The sequence below is a fragment of the Orcinus orca genome, chromosome 1, assembly GCF_937001465.1.
Source record: "Orcinus orca chromosome 1, mOrcOrc1.1, whole genome shotgun sequence".
NCBI lineage: Eukaryota > Metazoa > Chordata > Mammalia > Artiodactyla > Delphinidae > Orcinus > Orcinus orca.
In genome coordinates this window covers 171236800-171249426 of record NC_064559.1, presented here as the reverse complement: position 1 = coordinate 171249426, position 12627 = coordinate 171236800, and positions in this window count along the sequence as shown.

The following is a 12627-nucleotide window of genomic DNA, read 5'->3' as shown; positions in this document are numbered from 1 at the left end:
AACTCAGCATCTTCGCTCACCTCCAGATCCCCAGGGCTATCTCTCTTTCTCACCTGCTCTCTCACTCTTGCTTATCATTAGGGGTGCACCCTTTATTTCTCTTATCCCACTTTGCTGGACCCCAAGTGTCTTACTGAAACAGTTTTTTGGCCAGACCAAAGTGGGCTAAGAAGAGCTTTACACTATGCCCACAACTAGTGCTTCTTATCTTCAAGCCACTTGACTAACCTGGTCCTCTGTGCCAGCCTCCCTCCACACTTAGAGTGATGTTTTCTCTCGGGACCACCTTGTCTCCATTGTGATCTGGCTTCCAATGCCTCCTTTCCCCACAACCTCAATATCCATCAGATATGCTTATATACATCTGAACCTCAAATATGAACAGTCCAAGTTCTTACTTGTGGAGCCTGTGCTACCCTGGGGATGCAGCGAGACACCGAAAGGGCCTAGAATATGTGCAGAGTCCTGAGCCTCCTGCGACAGAATGAATATTTAAATTCTCTAGGCCTCAGTTTCCCCATTGGTAGATGCAGGAGCAGGACTACCTGATCTTAGCTTCATCAGTCTGATAGCAGGAAGAACCCCGGGGGCAGGCTTGAGGCCCCAGAATACATTAGAACAAACCTAGGAGCTGGGGGAGGGGGAAAATGAGGGGGAGAGGAAGTTTTCAATCAGGTGCTGGGCTTTCACTGCCAAAAAATTTCCCACAAACAAACCCACCCCAGCAAAGGAAGCTACTGTCGGCTGGCACGCTGCAGAAAAGAAGGCGGGCACGAGGCCTCATTAATCCAGCGACTGTGGGATCAGCTGCAGATACCCCCAGCCCACCCACTTCTCACCATCTGCTGCTGCCGCCGCGGAGCTGAAGGCGTGCGGTTCTGGTGGGAGTCCAGCCTGAAGCCCGCAGAAAGGCCTGCACCCTAGACTACGGGGCAGCCTCGCAGCAGGGACCCATACATTCCCTTGAGGGCAGGATCGTACCCCAACCGTGTGTCCCAACCCCCACCCCCACCTGAAATGCAGTGTCACAACCCTCCACGGGGCCCTCCCTTGGAAGCACCTGAGGGAGAAGCCCCAGCGCCCTGAATAAATATTAAGCAAATAAGTGATCAAATTGCATTGATTGAGAACCCACTGTGTGCCAGGCACACATCTTATCTCCCATAAATATTCCCCCAAACCACACTAAGACTCTCCAAAACTAATCTGTCATAATTCTTGATGATTTCAATATGCACATAGATGATCCTTTCAATATCCTAGCTCCTGAATTCCTCAACCTCTGCTTCTCCTTCCCCTTCGTTATTCCCTTCCTGCTCATACCTTGGGCCTTAAAGACCTGAATTTCAATTTCAAGCATCCTCTTGTCAATGCCTACTTCCTATCCCACTCCCTTTAGTACCCTGACTCAAAATAACCCTTCAGCCCACTGGGACCTTCAACTCACTTTTTACTGTCCGTCCCCCTCCCACCCGCCATGTCCCCAATTCCCTTCCTATTCAGTTTAAGTCCACGATCAAACATATAATCCCATCCTTGCAAACATTCTTTTTTTGGGCCCTCCCTCATTTCACTGTACTCTAGTTCATTCGTACTCTCTCACTCCTAGAGGATGTCTTCCTGCTTTCTCCTCTTTCTTTCAAACCTCCAATACCTCCTCCCTCATCTTCATTCTCAAGTGAAGACTCTGCTTCCTATTCCTACCTTTCTGGCCATCAATCAATTTCTTCCTCATCTCTTTGAACTCTAAATATTGGAGGCTCTTGGACCTTTTCTCTAACTACATTCACTTCTCAGAATCACTCATCCAGGATCATGGCTTTTAATATAATTAATGTTCAGAAGATCCCCCAATATATTTCCAGCCCATATCTCTCCCCTTGACTCTGGAGATATATATACTATTGCCAAGCTGACATCTCCACCTTACTGTCTAAAGGGCATCTTAAAATTAACATAGCCAAAAAGCAATTCCTTTTTACCTTCTCATCCACTCAACCTACTCTTGTCCCCATTTTAGCAAATGGCAGCACCATCCTTCTAGTCTTTCAAGCCAAAACCCTTGGAGTGACCCTTAACTCCATTTGTTTTTCTTCTCTTCCCTAGACATTTTCCCCATCGTGCAGAGACTTGTATCTTTGTTCACTACTGTAACCTCAGCTCCTGAGAGTGGCCCTTAGTAGGTGCTCAATAAATGTTTGCCTACTAAGTGAATAATTAAATTAATTGAATTGAATGACTTGGGTACCAAGTCATTAATCCATCTGTTCATTCAATAATTAAAATAATTACAGATTGTGATAAGTACGGGCTGGGAAGGTAAATACTATGGAATAAATAGCAGAGGGGTTCTACCTAGGCAGGGTAAAAGTCTTTTCCCTGAGAAAAGGACTTCGAAACAAGACCTGAAGGATGAGAAGGAGTCACTGTGAAAGATACAGGCAAAGAACATCAGTGCGAAGTCCTGAAGGTAGTGAGAGCTGAATAGGTTCTAGGAAATAACAGATGGCCAGAGGGGCAGAAGAGCAGGGAGGGAAGCGACAAAGATGCCCGAAGACATTGGAGAGCTGGCCAGATCATGCAGGCTTTTGCAGACCCGAGTAAGGACTGTGGGTTTTACTCTAAGGTCACTGACTTCATATGTCTTGTCAACTTTCTAAATTAAGAGTATGGAGTAATATTAAGACCTGAGGATTTGGATCCCTGTTCTGCCAGGCTTACACTCTATGACCTCTACCAAGTACCTCTCCCTCAGGATAACCATTTCTGACCTGCTTACTTTGTAGCATTGTTTTCAGGTTCAAGTGAGATTAGCCAGGGATCTTCAGAGTTGTCATTGCCAGAGCTTGTAGGACATTTTAACCAGATTGTTAAAGACACAGACCAAGCAAAACAGAAAGCTAGAAATGGATTGCATTTAAAGAGGTTAAATATAGTTTAAATGAGCAAGGACTGTTCTGCTATGGTACAAGTTAAAAGGCATTATCTAGCAATGCCTGGGGATTTCCAGCCAAGATTCCAGCTATGTTCCTGGCATTTGAGAAGGCAGGTTGAGAAGTGACCGACTGACAGGAAATGACCTGGAGCCTGGAGTTCTGTCCTGTTAAGGCCACAAAGTTGGGGCTTGCTTTGCCTACCCCCAGCTCTGGCTTGGCCATAAACCCTCACCCCACAACCTTCTCCCTCTGCAAAGACTTGTTGGGCCCCATCTCTGTGTTCAGGGAGAGTTAAATATAAACCTAATTAAACTGCCTTGAAGTCAGGACAGCCCCAAGAAGAATTATAAAAGGATTAGGACATCTGAATCAGGCTGGCCAGACCTATGTGCACTGGCGACCTAAGAGAGCCAGGCTGGAGTTCTAGCTCAACACCGGTTGGACAGGGTGGTGGCTAAAGGTAGCTACAGCTCCTCCCCTCTGCCTTCATACAGTTGCCCACAGGTGTCCAAAGGAAACTGAAGCAGTTCAGGGAAAAGGAATAGACTTGCATACACTAACATGCCAGGCCAAGCCCAGGCATGGGGTCTGGGAGCTCAGAGCAGACTTAATAACAATGATGCCTTTTCCTGAGTACAAACCAGGAGGCAGGAGCTTTAATACATTCTCTGTCATCTTCTTACAACCCTTTGAAGTACATAGTATTTTTCCCACTTTACAGGTGAGGAATCTGAAATGCAGAGGAGTCATGTGACTCTCCCAGGATCTACAGGCTATCCATGGAGAAGTTGGGATTCTAGCCCAGTCTGACTCCAAATTTTATGTACTCTTTCTGCTAAATCTCATTACCTCTCCCAGGATATTTGCTTCCTCCTCCTCTTACAGAGCCTGAGGGAGGGGACAGCTAAGGCACTTTTGCAACAGAAGCCTTTGCCCCTCAACGGTGGAAATTTAAGAATACTTACTTTATCATATTGTCGGGAGGATTTAATGACTTCGAACACAGGCGAGCACACAGTGAGTGCCTAATGAATGTTGACCCTAGTCATCATCGTCATTGTTTTCATTATCATCATCATCTAACCAAGATCCCTTCCTATGCAGCTGTGCCTTTACTCTCAGGAGACCTCAGGTTATTCCTCTCTCATTGGGGTGAAATCCTTGAACCTGGTATAAGAGTTAAGGCAGTGATTCTTTTTTTTTTTTTAACATCTTTATTGGGGTATGATTGCTTTACAATGGTGTGTTAGTTTCTGCTTTATAACAAAGTGAATCAGTTATACATATACATATGTTCCCATATCTCTTCCTTCTTGTGTCTCCCTCCCTCCCACCCTCCCTATCCCACCCCTCTAGGTGGTCACAAAGCACTGAGCTGATCTCCCTGTGCTATGCGGCTGCTTCCCACTAGCTATCTACCTTACTACGTTTGTTAGTGTGTATATTTCCATGACTCTCTCTCGCCCTGTCACAGCTCACCCTTCCCCCTCCCCATATCCTCAAGTCCGTTCTCCAGTAGGTCTGCGTCTTTATTCCTGTCTTACCCCTAGGTTCTTCATGACATTTTTTTTTCTTAAATTCCATATATATGTGTTAGCATACGGTATTTGTCTTTTTCTTTCTGACTTACTTCACTCTGTATGACAGACTCTAGGTCTATCCACCTCATTACAAATAGCTCAATTTCGTTTCTTTTTATGGCTGAGTAATATTCCATTGTATATATGTGCCACATGTTCTTTATCCATTCATCCGATGATGGGCACTTAGGTTGTTTCCATCTCTGGGCTATTGTAAATAGAGCTGCAATGAACATTTTGGTACATGACTCTTTTTGAATTTTGGTTTTCTCAGGGTATATGCCCAGTACTGGGATTGCGGGGTCATATGGTAGTACTTTTGTAGTTTTTTAAGGAACCTCCATACTGTTCTCCATAGTGGCTGAACCAATTCACATTCCCTCCAGCAGTGCAAGAGTGTTCCCTTTTCTCCACACCTTCTCCAGCATTTATTGTTTCTAGATTTTTTGATGATGGCCATTCTGACTGGTGTGAGATGATATCTCCTTGTAGTTTTGATTTGCATTTCTCTAATGATTAATGATGTTGAGCATTCTTTCATGTGTTTGTTGGCAGTCTGTATATCTTCTTTGGAGAAATGTCTATTTAGGTCTTCTGCCCATTTTTGGATTGGGTTGTTTGTTTTATTGACACTGAGCTGCATGAGCTGCTTGTAAATTTTGGAGATTAATCCTTTGTCAGTTGCTTCATTTGCAAATATTTTCTCCCATTCTGAGGGTTGTCTTTTGGTCTTGTTTATGGTTTCCTTTGCTGTGCAAAAGCTTTGAAGTTTCATTAGGTCCCATTTGTTTATTTTTGTTTTTATTTCCATTACTCTAGGAGGTGGGTCAGAAAGGATCTTGCTGTGATTTATGTCATAGAGTGTTCTGCCTATATTTTCCTCTAAGAGTTTCATAGTTTCTGGCCTTACATTTAGGTCTTAAATCCATTTTGTGCTTATTTTTGTGTATGGTGTTAGGGAGTGATCTAATCTCATACTTTTACATGTACCTGTCCAGTTTTCCCAGCACCACTTATTGAAGAGGCTGTCCTTTCTCCACTGTACATTCCTGCCACCTTTATCAAAGATAAGGTGTCCATATGTGCGTGGGTTTATCTCTGGGCTTTCTATCCTGTTCCATTGATCTATCTTTCTGTTTTTGTGCCAGTACCATACTGTCTTGATAACTGTAGCTTTGTAGTATAGTCTGAAGTCAGGGAGCCTGATTCCTCCAGCTCCTTTTTTCGTTCTCAAGATTGCTTTGGCTATTTGGGGTCTTTTGTGTTTCCATACAAATTGCGAAATTTTTTGTTCTAGTTCTGTGAAAAATAAGGCAGTGATTCTTAAAGTGTGGTCTCCATACAAGCAACGTCAGCATCATCTGATAAATTGTATAAAAAATACAAGTTTTCAGGCCCCATCTCAGGATCTATTCGATTGGAAATTTGGGGTGGGGCCCATTAATCTGTGTTTGACAAGCTCTGGAGTGATTTGGGTGTATGCTGAACTTTGAGGATCACTGAGTAAAGGTATCTGCTAGCTACTGTAACAGATAACCTCACCCACCCAGTAGCCTAACACAGGGAAGTTTATTTCTCATTCACATAAAGTCCTAATGGGTGTTCCCGATGGGTAGGAAGCTTTCCTTTAAGTGGAAATATGTAGACCCAAACTCCTTCCGTCTTGTGGCCCTGGACTCCTCTGCATCTAGTCAGCCAACAGGGGAAGAGAGAGAGGATCACAAGTTGCAGGTTTCTGTGGAGCCACTCTAACTGCAGGAGAGGCTGGGAGTGCAGTCAAGCTCTGCTCTCTGGAAGAAGAGGAATCACGTAGAGATTTTGGTGACCCCAGCAATGACCGCACTTGGTATTTGAGGCCCTCCGTGACCTCACGCCTGGTTATCTCTCCAGATTCATCTCCTGTCTTGGCCCCTTTCACTCTGGAACCCCAAAGTCCTCAAAGTGTTATGATACCCCAGGAATTCTATGCCTTTGTACATACGGTTTCCCTGCCTGGGATGCTCCTTCCTCACTGGCCCTCTCCACCCACATTCCCACTCGCATCAGCAGTGAACCTGCTCAGGGTCTGGTCCTCCCTCACTCTAGGCCCTGGAAGAGGCCTCCACACCACCCACCACGTATGCCTTAGAGTCATTCTGTCTCCTCACTGCAATGTTAACTCCCGGAGGGAGCAACAAAGTCTAACACACTTGTGTGTCCACAGAGCCCAGCAAAGGCCTGTCATGGAACTGGCCTCAGTAAATGCTTGCTGAATGAATGGAGGAGGGAGGGAGTGCCTAAGAAGAAACTCTGGGCCAACAATGGCCAGGCAATTTCAACAGCAGAATTACACCTGCAAACACTGGGTAAGAAAAGCATTTCCATTTGCAAGTGCCACTTTCTCTCCTGTCACTGGAAGGAACAGCTGAAACCTGCAGTTAAACTTGCCCACTATGAGGTATGTGGGAGATGTGTGCTGGAGTGGCACTGGTGACAGAAGCAGAACTGTCACTGGAGCCTCTCCCAGGGATCAAAGGGAATGGAAGTGGTAGATCAGAAGCAGAGAATCAGAAATGTGAGGTGTAACTAGCGAGAGGGGTCAGGAAGTCTGCCATGGTAGAACTTGACCATATGGAAGGACCCCTGGAACTTGGTAATTTGCCCACCTCCATAGCAGACCAACACTTCTATCCCTTTCAATTTCCCATTCCCTGTACTAGCCAGTTTCCATCTCTTCCTTCATCTTTTCTAAGAACCCCTGACATGCTGCATAGCTGCCCTTCTCCCAGCTCCATCCCACATACATAAACCAACGCTCCTCTAAGGTAAGACACAGGCACTGTGGAAAGAGCATGGGTTTGGGATCAGACCTAAGTTCAAATCCTGACTGGGTCACTTACTGACTTTGCAATGGTTGGTTTCCTTGTCTAATAAAATAGAGATAAAAGTATTAACTTTAATGAGTTGCTGTGAGAGTTAAGTGAGAAAATGTATGTCAATCACACATAGTAGATAAGAAAGCTATTTTTGTTATGTTGATCTTATGACCATGTGTTAAATCTTCCCTACTAGACTAAAAGATCCTCGATAGCAAGGACATGGCTTCTTGTGAACACTGAATCCCTGGCGCCAGCATCTAGGGCAGTGTCTGGAACCTAGGAGATGGTTAAGAAATACTTGTCAATATAAACTGTTTTGTTAATATAAAAAAATATGCTGATACATGACAAGTAGCACAGATACACAAATCCAAAGCTTGACCCATCCTCTGAAACTGACATCCAGCTGTCATCATTCTTATACACAGCAAGAATTGGACTCATTATTAAAATCTCTCAGAGTAACTTCCCTACCAGCTGTCCTTCAGGCTGCAATAAGATGACAAAGATCTGACATCTTCATCACACAATTACTAAAACATCCTTCCTGAGTTGCCATTTTAAAATGTTTGCCTAATTTAGCTGGAGTTTGGGTTTAACTACAGGAAGAATGTGGGCTTGAATTTGGGAAAGGGAGGAACAGATAACTAGGTCCCTTTCACTTGCTGAAAGACTTTTGTTAGAGAACTCCCAAGTAAGACTCGCCTAGTCAAATAAAACAAGCAACACAAAAAAAAGGAAAGAGGCCTTGGAACAGGAGTCTGAGAAGACCTCACTCCAGCAAAAAATTCTTCAGTGTCTCTCTAGAGACTCAGAACACAGGTTAAGATGCTTGGTCTGGCATTCAAGCCTTCCAGGATCTGGCTACACCTCCAATCTGCAACCTTGTCCCATCCTCCCAACTGTCACCCCCATCACTACGCACCCAATTGATTATGTGGATGTTAGGGCTCTTCCAGCTTCTCTCCTGACCAGGGGCCAGTTTTATTTCTTCTGTGCAGTAGGACTGGTCTAGTCCATCAGCCAACAAGTATTTATTGGAGATTTGCTATACACTCAACATGATTCTAGATGCTGGGGATAAAGCAGTTAACAAAACAGATAAAATTCTCTGGCCTCAAGAAGGAAACAGATGATTAAAATGACCACATAAATAAACAATACAGTCATTTAAATGGTGATAATTGCTTACGATATTAGTTCCTTTTTCCTGTTTGCTGGCACTGGTGAGTGAAAGTGGCAAAACAAAACTTGTGCTTGATTCAATGTATAGTTGGTTTGGGTTTTTTTTTTTATGGCCACACCACACAGCTTGTGGGATCCTAGTTCCCCAACCAGGGATCGAAACTGGGCGCACAGCAGTGAAAGCAACAAGTCTTAACCACTGGACTGCCAGGGAATTCCCTCAATGTATAGTGTTAAACATCTTTCTTTGATGTTCTAAAGACTAAAAGAAATGCTCTGTACCTTCTCCTAGCACTGCATTGAGGCCCATTAACTGATATTTACAGCACATTATCTTGTCCTTCTGACTAGATCGGTAGCTGCTTGAGGGCAGGGACAGAGTTTGATTTTCATGAAGGCACCAGAGACTACCTGCTGAATGAATGAGAGAAGGATTGCGACAACCCTGAGCTGTCTTTCCACTGACCCCCTAGTCGTAAACTCTTCTCAATACTTTTCAATCCTTTAATTCTTTTCTGCCCTACAAAGTTTCTGCTATTCTTGCAGTGGGCCTGTCCTTGTTTCTAAAGGGGTCTACTGGGGATAAAATCCCTTGGAGCTGAAACCTCTGCAGACATTAAATAGCATCGTGGAAATAAGCATGGCTATTTTCTAACCCAACTCAATGAAAATAATGATTGCAAAAGTCATCACCTAGTGAGCATCTTCTATTGCCAGGCACCATGCTAGGCCCTCGACATAGAACGTCTTTCTAATAAGTAAAAAATTCTCCCTGGTAATCCTCACAGCGCCAATAACCGTGAGAAATACATGGAAATTACTAGCTGCTAGCAATATTACTGTGTCTAAAACTACCGTTTTCCCCTGCATTAGAACAATCTGAACATTGTTAGGCAAAGACATCTAAGCAATTTTAAAATTATTTGAGTCATGACAGAGAGACTCACAACTGAAATATTTACCTTTCAATTTCAGGTGAGGATGTTCCCAGAGATGGAAGATGTGACAAGTTCTCGCATCGTGTGAGCATCGGAGAAAAGTTCCCCTGACAAGTCAGGTGCAGAGATGGGAACTGCTGATTAAGGAGAGGATTAATTTTATCTTCCAAGTATTTCTGCCAGGGAAATACTCTTAGATTTGTTGAATGGTGAGGCTGGAAGGGTCTCTTGAGGTCTCCTGCTCAGCTCCTTTGCCTTATGGATGGGGGAACAAAGGCCCAGCAATCAGAAGGGCATCCTAATTGTTCAGACTGCCTCTTTACATGCCCCACTCCAACCCGTATCCCACACGTATCCTAGAGTTCACTGCAGGAACAAATGGATAAAAATAAAGGGGGAGTTTGGACCTTGAGTTATCCATTAGTTTACTTAACAAATATTTATTGAGTATTTTCCAAGCACTTTTCTGTTCTGGGCACTGGAAATATAGCAGTAAACAAAGCAGACAAAAATCTCTGCCCTCATGGACCTTACATTCTAGAAAGAGGAGGACACTAAAACTATATACATACAAACGTAAATTGCAAAGACTGTTAAATGGTCATAAAAACTAGAGAGAAGAATAAAGCAGGAAGGAGATAGGAGGGCCAGTGGGGAGGGGGGTAGAAACTTAAGTAGAATAGTCAGAAAAACCCTCGCTTAGAAAATGATAGAAAAAGGAAGGGAGCCATGTGGATATCTAGTGGACAAAATACAGACAGAAGGGACAGCAAATGTAAAGGTCCGGTGTGTCCAAAGAACACTGAGGAGGCCCATGTGGCTAGAGCACAGGGAGTGAATTGTAAGATTTTGGACATGAGTTCAAAGAGATGATAGGGGCCTGGAGAGGGATGTACCATATCCTGAGCGTGTGTGCCATCACTGGCTGGTTTCCTCTCATATTCATCCTTCTCTGTACTTCTCCCTTGCTCTCTGGCTTCTGGCTAGGTTTGGCCAGTGGGAGGCACTGGCAGGAGGTTAGAGAGAGAGGGAAGAAAAGCCAAGTATATCTCCCACTCTTCTCTGTTTCAAGTGGTATATCTAGTAGGGCCACAGCTTCCCATGGCTCCAGCTCCCACCAGACAGACCCACCTTGGTTCTGGCTCCAGTGGGGCAGCTCTAGCCCTTGGGCTCCCTTTATTCCTGCATCCCTAGGGGAAGTTGCATTCCCCTGCAATTGCAAATCTCAGGGTTGCCTCACCTTCCCTTTGTTGCCCTTTTAGCTCTTCTAATGCCCTTGTAACTAACTCCCTGTATTAAACAATCTCTACTAAATTACCTGGTGTGGGTTGTTTTCCCAGCTGGACCCTGACTGATGTAGGCTCCATAGGCCCCTGTAAGACTTGAGCTTTTACTCTAAGTGAAATGGGCAGCCATTGGAGGGTTCAAGCAGAGGTTCATGAAGGGCCTGCAAAGCCCAGATGAAGCATTTGTGCTTCCATCAGTATTTCTTGAATTGAAGGCACCTGCCCAAAGTCACACAAAATTTGTGATTGAACAGGCCCCTGGTGTCTGCTTCTCTGCTCTCCACTCAGTGTTCAACAAGTGGCATTGAGGAGCCAGAGATTTCAAAGACAAGGAAATGTATTTGCATATTTTTAAGCAGTTTTGCCCAAGACTCCAAGTCTTTGAAGTCCTTTGGAGGTCAAGAGGGGAGACGACACTGTGCAAAGGAAGGCTTTTCTCTATTTGATTTCCCAGGAATGCCAGCAGAGATGAAGAAAAGCTAACCCTTATAGGGAGTCTCTGCAATATCCTAGGCACCCTGCCATTCAATTTCACATCCAATGGCTCATTTAATCCTACAAGGACACTACTCAGTAGGTGTTATTATCTGTATTTTGCAAACACAGCTTTTGAGTATCAGAGAGGTTAGATAACTAGTCTAAGATCACACAGCCTCCTATTCCATTGACAAGTAGATGAAGGATTAATTCAAACCTTCAATGTGGCCATCAGGGCAGTGGAGTAGGGAAGTCTTTAGGGAAAGTCATCGGACAAGAGGCCAGATCTTCGGACTAAAAGTCATTTTGCCTCCCTGAGTCTCAATTTTCTCATCTATAAAGTAGGAATAATATCAGTGATACCCATTTCAAAGGATAGTTTTGAAGGTTAAGATAGGCTACTGCATGATGAAAACTTTGTACATTTTAAAGCTCTATACCAGGGACTTCCCTGGTGGTGCAGTGTTTAAGAATCTGCCTGCCAATGCAGGGGACACGCGTTCGATCCCTGGTCTGGGAAGATCCCACATGCCATGGAGCAACTAAGCCCATGGGCCACAACTACTGAGCCTGTGCTCTAGAGCCCACAAGGCACAACTACTGAGCCCACATGCCACAACTATTGAAGCCCATGTGCCTAGAGCCTGTGTTCCACAACAAGAGAAGCCACCGCAATGAGAAGCCCGTGCACCACAATGAAGAGCAGCCCCTGCTCACTACAGCTACAGAAAGCCCACGCGCAACAACAAAGACCCAATGCAACCAAAAATAAATTTTAAAAATAAATGAATAAAAAATAAATCTCTGTACCAAAAGCTCTGAACTTGAGGTCCATGCCTGAGCTTTGAAATCCATGAACCCCTTGAAGTTGAGGCCAAAATTTGTAAGTACAGGCAGAGATCTGCTGATCCTGCAAAAAAAATCTGACTTTCTTCATGCCTCTTCTACAGATAAGCATCTTGCTATGTGGGTGGTGATTCTGTTATTTAAAGAAAAGCTTTGAGCTCCCTCTGCCTTCCCCAAATGATGATACAAGAAGTTGGAAGTTGAGGATTGGTTCAAGATGGCAGAGTAGAAGGACGTGCGCTCACTCCCTCTTACAAGAGCACCGGCATCACAACTAACTGCTGAGCAGGAATTGACAGGAAGACACTGGAACTCACCAAAAAAGATACCCCACATCCAAAGACAAAGGAGAAGCCACAATGAGACAGTAGGAGGGGTGCAATCACAATAAAATCAAATCCCATAACTGCTGGGTGGGTGACTCACAAACTGGAGAACACTTATACCACAGAAGTCCACCCACTGGCATGAAGGTTCTGAGCCCCATGTCAGGCTTCCCAACCTGAGGGTCCAGCAACAGG